General features: G+C 50.7%; 1 non-coding gene and 2 pseudogenes across 1 annotated transcript; all 3 read left to right on the top strand.

The window, feature by feature from the left end:
- Positions 1-942: 942 nt before the first annotated feature.
- Positions 943-3,054, top strand: LOC144821976 (28S ribosomal RNA; annotated as a pseudogene).
- Positions 3,055-11,867: 8,813 nt separating this feature from the next.
- On the top strand, positions 11,868-12,905 carry LOC144821982 (28S ribosomal RNA; annotated as a pseudogene).
- Positions 12,906-16,168: 3,263 nt separating this feature from the next.
- On the top strand, positions 16,169-16,350 carry LOC144822001 (U2 spliceosomal RNA). The gene has a single exon (XR_013608514.1). It is a non-coding gene; the product is annotated as a U2 spliceosomal RNA (small nuclear RNA).
- Positions 16,351-16,563: the final 213 nt, after the last annotated feature.

Raw genomic sequence — 16,563 nt, 5'->3', positions numbered from 1 at the left:
GGTGTTTGCTTTCTCAAAGAAGTGTAATACCAATGTGGGTAAGTTTAAGGACGACCTCTTGGCTATCTCATACTGGATGGCGGCTAACTCTTTACAGTTGAACACCAGCAAATCAGAGATTCTCCTCTTTGGCAAGGACCGTGAGCTTTGGGCTGAGCAGTGCTGGCCGGATCTCCTCAAGCCTGCCCCCCATCCTAAAGAGGCGGTTCGACAGTGACTTGACGTTTGACAAACAGACGAAAGCCGTCGCTGGGACCTGCTTTGGGCTATTGCGTGGCCTCAGACCACTGCTCGGGTTCTTTCCCCCTAAAGTGCGTCAGACTATTATTCAGGCGTCCATCATGTCCAGATTGGATTACGCTAACTGTCTTTACTTGGGCGCCAACAAGGCGAGTATCAAATGCCTTCAGAGGGTCCAGAATGCGGCAGCTCGGCTTTTGGTTGCATTGCCTAGATCTCACTTGGTTGCACATGTGCTGCCAAGGCTCCATTGGCTGCCAGTGGCCCGGCGTATTGAGTTTAAGGCACTTTGTTATTCACATAAGATCTTGACACTACAGGCCCCACCAGGGTTACTCCATGTGTTGGAGTACTATATGCCTGGGCGCCTGCTTCAATCTGCTGACCTTGCGCTGGCCCGTGTTCCCACCGTTTGGAGAGCGAGAGCTGGTGGCCGTTCCTTCGGCTATCTGGCCGCGAAACTCTGGAATTCGCTCCCTTTCTCCATGAGAGCAATGCCGAACCATTTGGCATTTCGAAAAGCCTTAAAGACCTGGCTCTTTCCCTCGCAGATAGTCTAACTGTTGCTGTCTCACTGTTCGGTCTTGGGTTTATGGGGTTTCTGGTTGCGCTGGGACGCCTCGTCGCTGAGGCAGCTACGCCCATTACAAATCCTAAATAAATAAATCAATTCCGACTATGACCTCAGATCAGACGTGGCGACCCGCTGAATTTCAGCATATTACTAAGCGGAAGAAAAGAAACTAACCAGGATTCCCCCAGTGACGGGGAGTGAAGAGGGAAGAGCTCAGTGCGGAATCCCTGCCCCACGGCGGGCGCGGGAAATGTGGCGTACAGAAGGCCGACTCCCTGGCGTCGCTCAGGGGGCCCAAGTCCTTCTGATCGAGGCTCACCCTGCGGACGGTGTTAGGCCGGTAGCGGCCCCCGGCGCGCCGGGATCGCGTCTTCTCGGAGTCAGGGTGCTTGGCAATGCAGCCCAGCGGGTGGTAAACTCCATCTAAGGCTAATTACGGGCGCGAGACCGATAGCCAACAAGTACCGCAAGGGAAAATTAAAAAGAACTTTGAAGAGAGAGTTCAAGAAGGCGTGAAACTGTCGAGAGGTAAACAGGTGGAGTCCATGCAGTCCACCCGGAGGATTCAACACGGCGGGAAGGTAGGTGGCCCAGGAGTTCCGGATCGCTCCATGGAAATGTACTCCGCAGGGTACATTTCCTCCAGGGTGGTGCACTGTGACCGGCTCCGGGTCGGCTGGAAAGGCTTCGGGGTGGCTGATGGCCCGCCGCTCCGGTGGAGAGTGTTACAGCCCCCCTGGCACCAGCTTCCCGGCTGCCCCTCGGGGCGCGCCGGGCGGTTGAAGGGGAGATGGGGCCCCCTGCTACCGGTGCGACGGTCGACTGGGGCGGACTATTCTCAGTGCGCCCTGACCATATAATGTCCCCGGGCGGGGAGGCCCACTCCGGGCGCCAGGGTCTGTGGCGATGTCGGTTACCCACCCGACCCATCTTGAAACACGGACCAAGGAGTCTAACACGTGCGCGAGTCAGAGGGCCAAGCAAAACCCTGTGGCGCAATGAAGGTGAGGGCCGGCACGCGCCGGCTGAGGTGGGATCCTGCCGTTCTTCCAGCGGCGGGCGCACCAATCGCTCATCTCGCCTGCTCTGTCGAGGAGTTGGAACATCAGCGTGTGTGATAGGACCCGAAAGATGGTGAACCATGCCTGGGCAGGGCAAAAATCTGGTGGAGGTAAGTAGCGGTCGTGATGTGCAAATCAGTCATCCGACCTGGGTATAGGGGCGAAAGACTAATCGAACCATCAAGTAGCTGGTTCCTCTGAAGTTTCCCTCAGGATAGCTGGCGCTCAGAGCCCCCAATTTTATCTGATAAAGCAAATGATTAGAGGTCTTGGGGCCGAAAAGATCTTAACCTATTCTTATACTTTAAATGGGTAAGAAGCCCGGCTCGCTGGCGTGGAGCCGGGCATAGAATGCGAGTGCCTAGTGAGCCACTTTCGGTAAGCAGAACTTGCGCTGCAGGATGAACCGAACGCCGGGTTAAGGCGCCAGATGCTGACGCTCATCATACCCCAGAAAAGGTGTTGGTTGATATAGACAGCAGGACGGTGGCCATGGAAGTCGGAAACCACTAAGGAGTGTGTAAAAACTCACCTGCCGAATCAACTAGCCCTGAAAATAGTTGGCGCTGGAGCGTCGGGCCCATACCTGGCCGTCGCCGGCGCTGAGAGCGGCGGGGGCTAAGCTGCGATGAATAGGAGGGCCGCTGCGGTGAGCAAGGAAGCCCAGGGCGAGGGCCTGGGTGGAGCCGTCGCAGGTGCAGGTCTTAGTGGTAGTAGCAAATATTCAAATGAGAACTTTGAAGGCCGAAGTGGAGAAGGGTTCCATGTGAACAGCAGTTGAACATGGGTCAGTCGGTCCTAAGATATGGGCGAGCACCGTTCGGAAGGGACCGGCAATGGCCTACGTTGCCCTCGGCCACTCGAAAGGCAGTCGGGTTCAGATCCCCGAACCCGGAGTGGCAGAGATGGGCGCCCTCACGGCGTTCAGTGCGGTAACGCAAACAATCCCGGAAAAGCCGGCGGGAGCCCCAGGGAGAGTTCTCTTTTTTTTGTGAAGGGCAGGGTGCCCTGGAATGGGTTTGCCCCGAGAGAGGGGCCCAAGCCCTGGAAAGTGTCGCTGTTCCGGCGTCGTCCAGTGAGCTCTCGCTGGTCATTTAAAATCTGTGGGAGATGGTGTAAATCTCGCGCCGGGCCGTACCCATATCCGCGGCAGGTCTCCAAGGTGAACAGCATCTGGCATGTTGGAACAATGTAGGTAAGGTAAGTCGGCAAGTCAGATCCGCAACTTCGGGATATGGATTGGCTCTAAGGGCTGGGTCGGTTGGTCTGGGACGCAAATCGGGGCTGGGAACGTGCCGCGGCTGGACGAAGCGCCTCCCTCCGGGGCGGTGGTGTCTCTGGATGCAAGTCGGGCCCTTCCTGAAGATCGCCCCAGCTGCGGTGATCACCTCTCCCCGTGCCCCCTCCCCGGGGGCGCGGGCAGATGTTCTGCCTCAGCCGGCACCTAGCAGCTGACTTAGAACTGGTGCGGACCAGGGGAATCCGCCTGTTTAATTAAAACAAAGCATCGCGAAGGCCCGAGGCGGGTGTTGACGCGATGTGATTTCTGCCAAGTGCTCTGAATGTCAAAGTGAAGAAATTCAATGAAGCGCGGGTAACGGTGGGAGTACCATTGACTCTCTTAACCTATTCTCGGTTTTAGTGGCCTTTACCTCCCAGTGGTCCCGCCGATAACTGCCTCTGTAGTGCTAGACTCTGCGTAGAGAAGCATATAGAGACAGGCCAAACAAGGTTCTATCATGGCAGCCAGTGTGATAGTGAGAAATGGCGAAGCAAACAAACCCAATTCCAGATGGGGTAGTTCCTGGAGAATAAAAACCCCGTTAAGATGGCGGAAGGAGGTGCTGTCTTTCCCAGAAATCATTAACCTCCTCACCGAATTTGACAAACCAGCACCCGCTTCCAACAATGCAACAAGCAACAACGATTCAGATCACAATATAGGCCCCAGTTCACCCTCCGTAGCAGAAGAAGACACAATAATAGACCTCAGCAAAATCCATCGAGTTTGTGGCCTCCTCAGCCAAGAATGACATTGGTACAGCAAACTTTGAAAATCTACCCGATGTGAACAAGGTCAGCGAAGATGTAGTAACAAAGAAAAGTGACTACAGAAAAAAAGTCACTTATTGGAAGTACCCAAACGAAAAATATAAATGTGACTTATGTGGAGACATAATGGGAACTTTTAAAGAACTGAGAAAACATGTCTGCAACAAGCACAAAGGCTTCTATCTTAAAACATACTGTTCAAAATGTGACAAAGAAGCCGAATACCACAGTATTGCATGCCATTATGCCAAATGTAAAGGAAGACCTCAAAAAGAAGAGCTGCCATTCCTGTGCAGCTTCTGTGACCTCAGATTTGGAACAAAAATTGGTGTTTCTCAACATGCTCGGCATGCGCGTCCAAGAGCGCAAAATGAGGCTAGACTATCAGCTCTAGCAAGCAGCAAACCGTCAAAATTATCGTCACAGGAAGAAATACTGCTACTAGCAGAATTGGAAAAAGTATATGAAAATAAGAGGAATATTAATGTGCTGATAGTTCCACATTTTGACAATAAAAACAGAAAACAAATTGCAGAAAAAAGAAGAGATAGAAGAGATAAAAGCAAAAAATCCGCAAAAGATGTACTGCAAGCATCAAATGTTTCTGAAAATGACTCTTGCGATGAACCAGAGGTTACAATGGAAGTAACAACAGAAAAGCGCAAAGACTTTATCAATCGCAAACGTGCGCAAAAAATCAAGAACTTTGATGAGCTGGAAGACAGAATCACAGAAATCGAGAAGTACACCCAAAACATAGAGCAACACGATGCTGCTATGGATCTGATGGATGAGGTAGTGACTTAGGGCCAGATGTAGGTAGCCAAATACCGGTCGGTAACGGCCAAAATTCGGTAATTTCGGCCGCTACCGACCGGTATTTGGAAATTGAGATGTAGGTGCCAAAAATTTCCCGAGTCGGTATTCTTCCGATTCGTTATTTACCGAATCCTTATTTACCGAGTTCTTATTTACCGAATCAGTAAATAAGAAATGATAAAAAAGGACCATCGAGATGTAGGAAACCCAAAAACTACTGAATTTCATGAAATTCGGTATTTAAGAGTCGGTATTTACCATGGATTGAAAACAGGTGGTAACCAGGTGTAGGCTATAAAAAAGGGCCAAAAATGCAACAGTTTGACCAGAATGGCGGCATTCTACGTGATTGCGAGGCAGCTACGGCTACAGGCAGCAGGAGAGAGGGTATGGAGAAGGGAGGAGCAGTTCTACAGGCAGAGGATCACCCTATTCCAACTGACTGAGCCAGAGATACTGCAGAGGTACAGGCTACACCCCAGAACCTTCCTGGACTTGATTAGGGACCTCCACCCATACCTGGATCACCCAACACCAATGGCGCACACCATCCCACCCCATGTGCAGGTGCTGTGTAGCCTACACCTGCTTACCTCTGGGAGCTACCAGAGTATGATTGCTGCAGTTGTTGGTGTGTCCCAGAGCTGCCTGTCCCGTTTTTTCCGGAAGTTCCTTGAGGCCATGACGCAGAGAATGCATCATTACATCCGGTTCCCTGACACACCTGCGGAACTTGCCAAAACCAAAACTGATTTCTATCAACTGGCACACTTCCCTCACGTGATAGGCTGCATAGATGGCACCCACATTCCACTCTGTCCACCTGCAGCCACTGAACACATATACAGGAACCGTAAGTCAACGCACTCCATCAATGTGCAGGTGATATGCAATGCTGGCAACATCATTACAGACATTGTGGCCAAATTTCCTGGGAGCACCCACGACTCCTACATTTTCCAGAATAGTGGTATGTTCACATGCCTTGTTGCTGGAGAGTTTGGAGACGGATACCTGCTAGGTAAATAACTGTGACAAACCCTGATAGCCATGGCAGATGAATGTATCATGAGTATGCAACTAATAGACCTCTCTTTTCCACCTAGGTGATAGTGCATATGCCCTGAGTTCCTTTGTGCTCACACTCTACCTCAATCCAACTACCAGGAGTGAGAGGCGTTATAATGTGGCTCACAGGTCTACTCGCAACGTAGTGGAGCGCACATTTGGACTCCTCAAGAGCAGGTTCCGCTGCCTCCACAAGAGTGGAGGTGCACGCCAGTACACCCACATCCTGTGCTGCAAGATGATAGCGACCTGTGCCATGTTGCACAATCTTGCCACCAAAGAAGGCACAGAGGTGGAGCTAACACATCACGAGGATATTGATGATGACCAAGAACAGGCAGAGCCCCATTCAACAGGAGCAGCAGCAACAGATGGGAGATTGAGACGGGCAGAGATCACACGTCGATATTTCTAAGTAATTAATGAGACACAGACAGGTGTAGTATGTGAAGTATGCAGTTTAATTGTCACTACAGCATGTAAAAGATTCAACACCATTGTCCTACAATGTCTGTGTCCATGACTGCGTGGTCACAGTTCACCTTATTGTGACCTGTCCTGTGGGGTGAGGGCGTTTTTAACGTTTGCGCCCACGCACTACAGTGCGGGATGCACGAGGCTGGGTCTCAACACTTTCGGTGGTGCCTGGGTCAGAAATGTTGCGCCTGACGCTCCTACGCATCTCAGGGACAGGAGTGCTGGAGCCACTCCTGCTGGTGGACCCTTCTGTTTCATCCACACCAGTGTCTCCAGCAGTGCCTGCCTGGTTCGTGAGCATCTGCTCCATGGCAGAGGTGACTCTCCCCATCCCCCTAGATAAATCAGTACAGCAGTGAACAATTGCATCCTGCATTGCTACAGAACGCCGGCACAGCAGTGAGGTTGCTGTGGCAAAGCGGTTCAGGGCTTCAGTCTGCTGCCGCATACACTGGCGCTCCCTGCGCTGCTCAGAGTGGTCCCTATCCAATTTGTCACACAGAGCACTCATGTACTGTGTGATGTATGTCATCCCCTTTGCAATTTCCTGCATGCTCCCAGCCATGTTGCCAATTCCATGGTAAATGTTTGAAATTTTGCACTGCCAACATTGCCTTCGCCTGCAGGCGCTGCACCTTTACAATGCTGGCCTCCAGTCCACAGAATACCCCCCCTCCTTCCTGGCCTTCACCTCTCTCCCGTGACCTTCGGCCAAGGACACTCCAGTACTCTGCTGCCTAGCCTTGTCAGGTGGATTTCTCTGTATTTCACCCTCCTCATCCTCCTCATCTGAGGTTTGCAGGATCCTCAGAGGGGGCACATCAAGCCTCCTTGCCTTTCCCTGCACAGATGACTGTGTTGTTGGTGTTTGGGAAAGTGCTGCTTCTTCCAACTCTTGTGTCCCAAACAACAGAGGTGACTAAGGCTGTGGTGTTGTGGCTCGCTCAGGTGTTGAGGCTTCCTGGGATGTGGTGTTATCTTTCTCAACAGCGCTGTGACCTGCACTTTCTTTTTTCTTTTCCCTCCTTTTAGGTGCTGGTGCCCTCTCCTCCCTTTCTGGTGCTATACTGCGTGAGGACTCTCCTGTGAAAAGATATGGACATTGGGTCAGTGGTGTCGTTCACCTGTGTGTCACACAATTGCCTAGTCTACATCAGCTGCTCGAAGTTGTGTCTGGCATGCCTTGCTGCATTCTATGGTGTATGCATTGAATGTATGTACCTATGACTAAGACTCCAATGATGCATTGCAGGGCATCAGTAAAACCTGTTCTGGAGTGTTTTGCTTACACACACTGGGGAAGGGGGACAGGGAAATGGGTGGGGATTAGTGTCCATGCATCTTACCTTGCTTCTTTGCAGCTCTGGCAGAGCTATCTGTGTCCCCAATTCCATGGATGCTTTCTGGCTCCAGGGTGGATTCCACAAGCTCCTCAAGCTCAGTTAGTCTTGGAGCTCTGTTTTTTCCCCCACCTGTGACTCCAGCTTCCTTTCTTTGGGCAGCAATTTTCTTCTTTGTGATGATGTGCAGGTTGTACCATCTTTTCTTGAGGTCATCAATCTCCCTGTGCATCACCCCAATGGCACTGACCTTTGTCTGGATGTCAAGCCATGTATTTCGTTTCACAGACTCTGCAACATGCAGAGACTGTTTTCCGAAAATTCTGGTGTGGTGCTTGACCACCTCTTCAACAAGCACCTGCAGTTCTGCAGGGCTGAATTTTATCTTCCTCCTGCGCTCTGCTGCATCCTTCTGCCCATCCTGGGACTCCATTCTGGTGATCAGGTAAGCTCAGGAAGCCTGCTCCTCTCTGTTTCCTCCTTCTCTGCAAACAGTTCAGTTGCTCTGCACCTGCCTGGGTGTGGCCACTCCCAGGTACTGGGGAGGGGTGGTTGCATCTGATTGGTTGGATCCTCTGTAGCTTTGTTGTGGGGTGTGGTGGGTGTTCCTGATTGGTTCACAGGCTCACATGGGTTCTTTTTCATATTTACCGATTCGGTAATTTCCGAATCGGTATTTACCGATTCGGTAAATACTGAATCGGTATTTGCCATTCATTCCTATAGGCCAGGGAGTCCATAGGAATGAATGGGTATTACCGAATCGGTATTTACCGATTCGGTAAATACCGATTCGGAGATTACCGATTTCATTTTCCGAATGATACCGATTCGGTAATTTTTACCGATTTTTTTAGCTACATCCCGTTTACCGATTTTTGAATACTGATTCGGTATGAGTCGGTATTTAAGAGTCGGTAATCAGGATTTACCTACATCTGGCCCTTATATAGCAGAAAACACCACTGATATAAGTCCTACACCAGCAAATGTACCAACAAATGAACCAGCAAGAGAACTCAATAATGAGCCTATGAATTCTGCTCAAGATAAGCACCAGAATGCCTCAGTAGAGAAAAAGATAACAAAAAAAGACAAGAAAAACAGAAGGCTTAATCGGACGCACAAGAAAAATTATGCCAAAGCAAAGGGCAGCTATAAAGAATACCAGGCAATGTTTCAAAAAGACTAAAAGAAAATTGCCAGGATTATCACTGATGGGGCAGAAGATGCCACTTGCCAAATCATTGCTGATGAAATCTTTCAATATTACAAAAACATAATTGAGAAAGAAAACAAGAAAAATCCTAATTTCATGCCGATTGATCGGATACCAGAGGATTATGAAATTAGAAATCTATGTAAAGAAATAACACTGCTCAAAATAACTCATGCCTTTGAGAACTCCAATTTAAAGAAAGCAGTGGGGCCCGATAAGATTGGTCTGAATGACTTGTATAAAGTACACAGCAAACAACCAAGACTGCTGCCCAGAATTCTATCGTCTTGGTTGATGATGAGAAGAGTACCAGAAATTATCAAAAAGAACCGATCAATTTTGATACCCCAGAATGTACCGATTAGTGAACTTAAAAAAATCAGTAACTGGCGTCCAATTACCATCGGTACAGCTTTCATGAAGTTATTCACAAAAATATTAACTAAAAGACTCTCATTTTTTGTTGAATTGAATAAGAGACAAAAAGGCTTCATGAAGGTGAGAGGTTGTCTCGAGAATCTGATTCTCCTGCAAAATATCATAAAAGGGGCACGAAAAAACAGTCACTCTTTAGCAGTTGTGTTCATTGATATATCGAAAGCCTTCGACTCTGTCAGCCATGGTCACATTATACAGAGTCTCGCAAGGCAAAGAGTTCCATCATACATCAGAGACATAATAAAAGACTTATACACTGACTCAACAACATCTTTCACGGGAAAGAACAACGAAGCAACTCCTGAAATAACAATGAAATCTGGGATCAAACAAGGTGACTCTTTATCCCCACTACTATTTAACATTGCCATGGATCCTCCGATCTGTGATCTTCAGAAAAATGGCAAGGGCTTCACATTTGGATCAGATGGTCTTATTGAGCAAATCACCGCTCTCGCCTTTGCGGATGACATCGCAGTACTCAGCAGTACCTGGGAAGGAATGAGTACCAATCTGAAAATCATTGAAAAGTTCAGTAAAACTACAGGATTAAAACTTAATGTGAAAAAGACACATGGATTTTATATCAGTCATCATAAAGATAAAATCCTGGTTAACAACTGTAAACCATGGCAATTTGAAAAAGAAAATATTGAAAATATTCATCCAGGAGAAAGTGAGAGATACCTCGGATTGAACTTTGATCCACATAATGGTCATACAAGCAACAACAAAATTAATGAGGTTCTTGTCAATTGGGTTCAAAAACTTGATAATCTACCACTTAAGCCCACGCAGAAAATAGAAATGTTGTGCCAGTACTTGGTACCTAAACTATCATTCAAATTGGAAATGACAGGAACAGAAGCAAAAACTTTAAATGTTCTGGATCAAACAATAAAAAAGTATGTCAAACACTTTCTACACCTTCCTGCATACACATGTGATGGTCTCCTATATTCGAAAAGATCATTTGGGGGCCTCAGTATACCAAAACTATGTACACAAATTGGTCTCAATAAAGTCAATAGTTTATTGTATCTCAGGGCAGCTCCAGACCTGTACATAGCGCATTCATTCATGTATGCAGGAGAAGATATTAATAAAAAAATGATAACATCATCAAAACACATAAACTCAACATTTTAGACAGTAGCTTTCTGAGCTATGGTTTGAATGTGTTAGCAACATATGATTGGAGAAAAGAAGAGTTTGAGAAATGGGCAAATGTCCCTGTCCAAGGTGATGGTATAAAATACTTAGCAAGTAATCCAACCTCAAAGTTCTGGATCAGCAGGCATAACAAAGTGAAAGAAAATCAGTACATAGCTACGCTAATGTTAAGAGCAAATGTTTTATATACCAGAGAAACCATCACTAGGGGAAGAAATCGTGCATTTGCTACATGTAGGTATTGTAATGATGTTTGTGAAACAATTTCTCATATTTCTGGTGCATTTCCTAAAACTAAGGACATTAGGATAAAAAGACATAACAAAATTCTGGAATTGCTCATTGATAGAGCAAAAAGGTGTGGTTGGATGGCATATAGGGAACCTCATGTTAAGAATAATCAAGGAGAACTACGAAAACCAGATGTAGTATTTACCAAAAATGGTACAGCTGTAGTGATTGATGTTTCAATTCGTTATGAAAATTCTCGGAATTCCCTTGAATTAGCATTTGAGAGTAAAGTGAAATACTATCAGGATCTGTTACAGCAAATCAAAGATCTCACAAAATGCAACACTGTTAAATGTCATGGCTTTATCGTTGGATGTCGTGGTATTTGGCCTCAATGTAATGATGGTGTTCTGTCTGATTTAGGTCTACAAATGGCATTTCCATTCAAGAAAAATGTTTGCCTGACTACTTTAATGGACACGCTTAAAATGTGCCAAGTAATCATGGACAATTGAGTATCAAGCTTAAACTGAGATGTACACTTTCTTGCAGCACACATGTCACCCTTATAACGCATAATGTTTTAAGATATAGGTTTATAGTTGACACAAGAGTTAGTATAGATGTAAATGTTATAGATATGAATTTTTCTAGATGTGTTTTTTCTAATTAGATGTGCAATTTGTAGATGTGTATTTTTTTGTTTTATATATATATGTGCTTATAACAGTGTAGATATAGTGTGTACATCATACTTATTGAAATGTCTTGAATGATGAATAGGTCTCAAATAATCGCATACACAAAATTATCACACATTGATTATTGATGTCCTGCTAATCATATTTTAATTTCTCAGGACTGTTCGTAGACAATCTTAAAATTGTTGGAATAGTACTGCAGGGTGTACTATCTCTGGCCTATACGTGATCCCTGTTCCAGTAAGGACAGCATTTGTGTCTGTACTCCGGAGCTAAAGAATGTTGTATTGTTGGAAGCAAAACCGAATTGACGCTGATGGGCAGCATAATAACCCAGAATGAGCCACTGCGAGATGGTACAGATTAGCCAAATGCCTCATCATTTTAATTAGTGACGCACATGAATGGATGAACAAGATTCCCACGGGTCCTACCTACTATCAAGCAAAACCACAGCCGAGGGAACAGGCTTGGCAGAATCACCGGAGAAAGAAGCCCTGTTCAGCTTGACTCTAGTCTGGCACTGTGAAGAGACATGAGAGGTGTAGAATAAGTGGGAGGCCCTCGGGCCGCCGGTGAAATACTACTACTCTTATAGTTTTTTCACCTATCCGGCGAGGCGGGGGGGGCAAGCCCTGTTGGGCTCTTCCTTCTGGCTCCAAGCGCTGGGCGCCCGCCGGGCGTGACCGGCTCCGGGGACAATGGCAGGTGGGGAGTTTGACTGGGGCGGTACACCTGTCAAACGATAACGCTGGTGTCCTAAGGCGAGCTCAGGGAGGACAGAAACCTCCCGTGGAGCAGAAGGGCAAAAGCTTGCTCTAGATTTTCAGTATAAATACAGACTGCAAAAGCGGGGCCTCACGATCCTTCTGACTTTTTGGGTTTCAAGCAGGAGATGTCAGAAAAAGTTACCACAGGGATAGCTGGCTTGTGGCGGCCAAGCGTTCATAGAGATGTCGCTTTTTGATCCTTCGATGTCGGCTCTTCCTATTATTGTGAAGCAGAATTTACCAAGCGTTGGATTGTTCACCCACTAATAGGGAACATGAGCTGGGTTTAGACCGTTGTGAGACAGGTTAGTTTTAACCTACTGATGATGTGTTGTTGCAATAGTAATCCTGCTCAGTACGAGAGGAATCGCAGGTTCAGACATTTGGTGTATGTGCTTGGCTGAGGAGCCAATGGGGTGAAGCTACCATCTGTGGGATTATGACTGAACGCCTCTAAGTCAAAATCCCCCCTAAACCGTAATGATACCGCAGTGCCATGGAGCCTCAGTTTGCCTGGGATAGCCGGCCTCTCTTGGGGCACTGGTACGTAAAGCCGCTGGCTTGGGGACCGGAGCGCGGGCGAAAGATGGCCGCCTCCATCTCCCTTAGTGCACCGCATGTTCACTGGGCACCCGGTGCTAAATCATTCGTAGACAACCTGATTCTGGGTCAGGGTTTCGTAAGTAACAGAGCAGCTACCTCGCTGCGATCTATTGAAAGGACGCCTTCCTCCACTACACCCAGGGGTGAGTCGCTCTGCTGCCGGCCGGCGGGAGGGATGCGGAGGGGGTAATGTGGATTCGCGGAGGCTGCCTCCACCATGTGCCTTCCGGAATGGGGGCCTCCCCCTCCCGTCCCTGCCGCACTGGGGTGCAGGGGTGGGGGCCGCCACCCCTTGCGGGTCAGCAGGGTGACCAGATGGCCTAGGCCGGCCAGGCCTCTCCTTCTCGCTGCCCCAGTCGGGCAGGGAGGCGAGCAGCAGCCTCCTGGAAGGAGCCTCCCGAGTGGCTGCCTCGGTGCGCCTGGCCACCCCTCACCGGACTGCAAGGGCGAATGGGTACGGCACCCTCCCAGGCCCGCTGGGTGCTGGGTCATCCCAGGCCATCTGGTCGCCTGTGGCCCGGGCAACCAGATGGCCCTTTTGGCCGGGCAAACAGATGGCCCTGGGAGCCGGGTGTCCAGATGGCCCTGCGGGTTGGGTGACCAGATGGCCCTGCGGGCTGGTGGCTGGGCTAACTCCAACTTTTGTCCTTCCCCAAAGTTCGGTAAGCCCCGTGGGGGTTAATAGTTGAGAAAAATGGGCTCCCCTGGCAGGCCGTCGGGGAGAGGACGTGGCCTGGGCTTAACCCTCCATGGTTCTGGCTGCGGGTCCAGGTGCTGGGGACAGGGGGGTCCACCAGGGCCCAGGGAGGCTCTCCCCAACCTGGCTAGGGTTCAGAAGCTGGGACCGGGCCCGGAGCTTGAGCTCCGTCCGGCGGGCCCCAGGGTGCGGGAGCCCCCTGTCCTGCAAGTAGCCGAGGATCCAGGCGCTTGGGGCGGGGTTCACCAGGGACTGGGGAGGCTCTCCCCAGGCTGGCTTGGGTTCGGAAGCTAGGACCGGGTCCGGGGTTTGAGCTCCGTCTGGTGAGCTTTGTCCGGAAGGCCCCAGAGTGTGTGAGCCCCCCATACTGCAAGCCATCGGAGGGGCTGGGTGCTGGGTACGAGGGTCCACCGGGGCCCGGGGAGGCTCTCCCCGGCCTGGCTAGGGTTCAGAAGCTGGGCCCGGGGCTTGAGCTCCATCCGGCAGGCCCTGAGGTGTGGGAGCCCCCCATCCTCCAAGTCAGCCGAGGGTCCGGGTTCTGGGGTCCACCTGGGCCCGGGGAGGCTCTCTCCAGTCTGGCTAGGGTTCCGAAGCTGGGTCCAGGCCCAGGCTTGAGCTCCATCCGGCAGGCCCTGGGATGCGGGAGCCCCCCATCCTCCAAGCAAGCCGAGGGTCCAGGCGCAAGGGACTGGGGTTAACCGGGGACCGGGAGGCTCTCCCTAGCCTGGCTTGGGTTCGGAAGCTAGGACCGGGTCCGGGGCTTGAGCTCCGTCTGGTGAGCTTTGTCCGGCAGGCCCCTGAGTGTGTGAGCCCCCCCATACTGCAAGCCATCAGAGGGGCTGGGTGCTGGGTACGAGGGACTACAGGGGCCCGGGGAGGCTCTCCCTGGCCTGGCTATGGTTCGGAAGCTGGGCCCGGGGTTTGAGCTCCATCCGGCAGGCCCTGAGGTGTGGGAGCCCCCTATCCTCCAAGTCAGCCGAGGGTCCGGGCGCTGGGGTCCACCTTGGCCCGGGGAGGCTCTCCCCAGCCTGGCTAGGGTTCCGAAGCTGGGTCCGGGCCCGGGCCCGGGCCCGGGGCTTGAGCTCCATCCGGCAGGCCCTGGGATGCGGGAGCCCCCCATCCTCCAAGCAAGCCGAGGGTCCAGGCGCTGGGGACTGGGGTCCACCGGGGACCGGTTGGCTCTCCCCAGCCTGGCTAGGGTTCAGAATCTGAGACCGGTCCCGGGGCTTGAGCTCCGTCCGGAAGGCCCCGGGGTGTGGGAGCCCCCGTCCTGCAAGCCATCAGAAGGTCTGGGCGCTGGTTACGGGGGTCCATTAGGGCCTAGGGAGGCACTCCTCAGCCTGACTAGGGTTCTCAAGTTGGTCCGGGCCTGGGGTTGAGCTCCATCCGGCAGGCCCCTGGGTGCAGGATCCCTACATCCTGCAAGCCAGCCAATGGTCCAGGGATCCTATTGGGGCCCAGGAAGGCTCCCCCCAGCCTGGCTAGGGTTTGGAAGCTGTGACTGGGACCTGGCCCGGGGCTCGTGCTCCGTTCCAGGTTGTGGGAGCCCCCCCATCCTGCAAGCCAGCCCAGGGTCTGAGTGCTGGGGATGGGGATCCACCGGGGAGAATCTCCCCGGCCTGGCTAGGGTTCGGAAGCTAGGACCTGGCCCAGGGTTTGTGATCTGTCCGCAGGACCCCGGGGTGCGGGAGCCTCCCATCTGGCAAGCCGCCTGAGGGTCCAGGCACTGGGGACGGGGGTACAAGGGGCCCAGGGAGGGTCTTTCCGGCCTGTCTAGGGGTGGAAGCTGGGACCGGGCCCGGGGCTCATTCTCCGTCCGGCGGGCCCTGGGGTGCAGGAGCCACCTGTCCTGCAAACGAGCTGAGGGCCCAGGCGCTGGGGAAGGGTGTCCACCGGGGCCAGGGGAGGCTCTCCCCGGCCTGGCTAGGGTTCAGAAGGTGGGACCGGGCCCGGGGCTCGTGCTTCATCCGGCGGGTCCCGGGGTGTGGGAGCCCCCTGTCCTGCAAGCCAGCCGAGGGTCCAGGGGCTGGGGACATGGGTCCACTGGGGCCCAGGGAGGCTCTCCCCGGCCTGGCAGCTTTCAGAAGCAGGGACCGGGCTGGGAAGCAGGGGTGGCTAGTTTTATCCACTACGATGGCGGCGCGGAGTTTTCTGCCCACCCCTTATTATTATCTTAGCATTTGTATAGCTGGGAGTAATCCCGACCTTTATCCTTAACAATTCACTTCTGACTCAGCGGTTTGGTGATAAGTCCACATATTGGAAAAATACTTCGTTCTGCCATGAGTTCAGCTTAAAGTAGACAGATTTTTTCCCCTTGAGATAGTGTAAATCATCATCTCAGGACAGTTCTTTACCTAAGATCCTTACCTCGCTCTTAGTGACATCAATCTGAAGATTCTGTGGGCACAGTTTAACCCTCATATTCCTCCAAACGTTCTCTAATATTTTTCTGACCCCATTAGCACACTTCAATTCAATTTGCTGAATTTCATTTTTACACCACAGGGAGACATTTGTTCCTCTCCCAAGCTCAAGTCTTGTCAAAGTCTTATTAACGAGACTGGGGCCAGTATGTTCCATGATACCATGCCTGTCTCCATTCTAATGGCATGGATCATAGAGGACCAGAGTAAGGACAACAAGCTTGTTAAACATTTCCCCGCCTCAACGTACCACACACTTTTACCGCTTATATGTAGCAGATCGTTTCTCGGCCTTTTGGCTAAGATCAAGTATTGTATCTGTTCTTATCAGTTTAATATCGGATACATCCTCTATCTGGGGACCATATATTTAATTGATTTTCGGAACAGGGAGATGGAATAGGAGCTTCCTCCACGCATTAACCTGGTATTGCAGCACCCCCAGGAATGGTGCACTTCCACACCCAGCAGACCCAGCCCCCCCACCCAGCTCCTTGAGACCCTCACGGGTGGGTAGTCACACTTTATAAGATTCTGATTGATTGGTTCCATGCCATATTGGAACTGTGGGGGTTTTATGGCTACATAGGTAGTCAGTTTAAACCAAATGTGAGAATAGGAGCGAAGTGTAAAATAATCGTTTTAAAATAAGAAAAGCACATTATCTTGGTATC

The sequence above is a fragment of the Lissotriton helveticus genome, chromosome 2_2 (assembly GCF_964261635.1).
Source record: "Lissotriton helveticus chromosome 2_2, aLisHel1.1, whole genome shotgun sequence".
Classification (NCBI taxonomy): Eukaryota; Metazoa; Chordata; class Amphibia; order Caudata; family Salamandridae; genus Lissotriton; species Lissotriton helveticus.
This window is presented reverse-complemented; position numbering and strand designations above follow the sequence as displayed.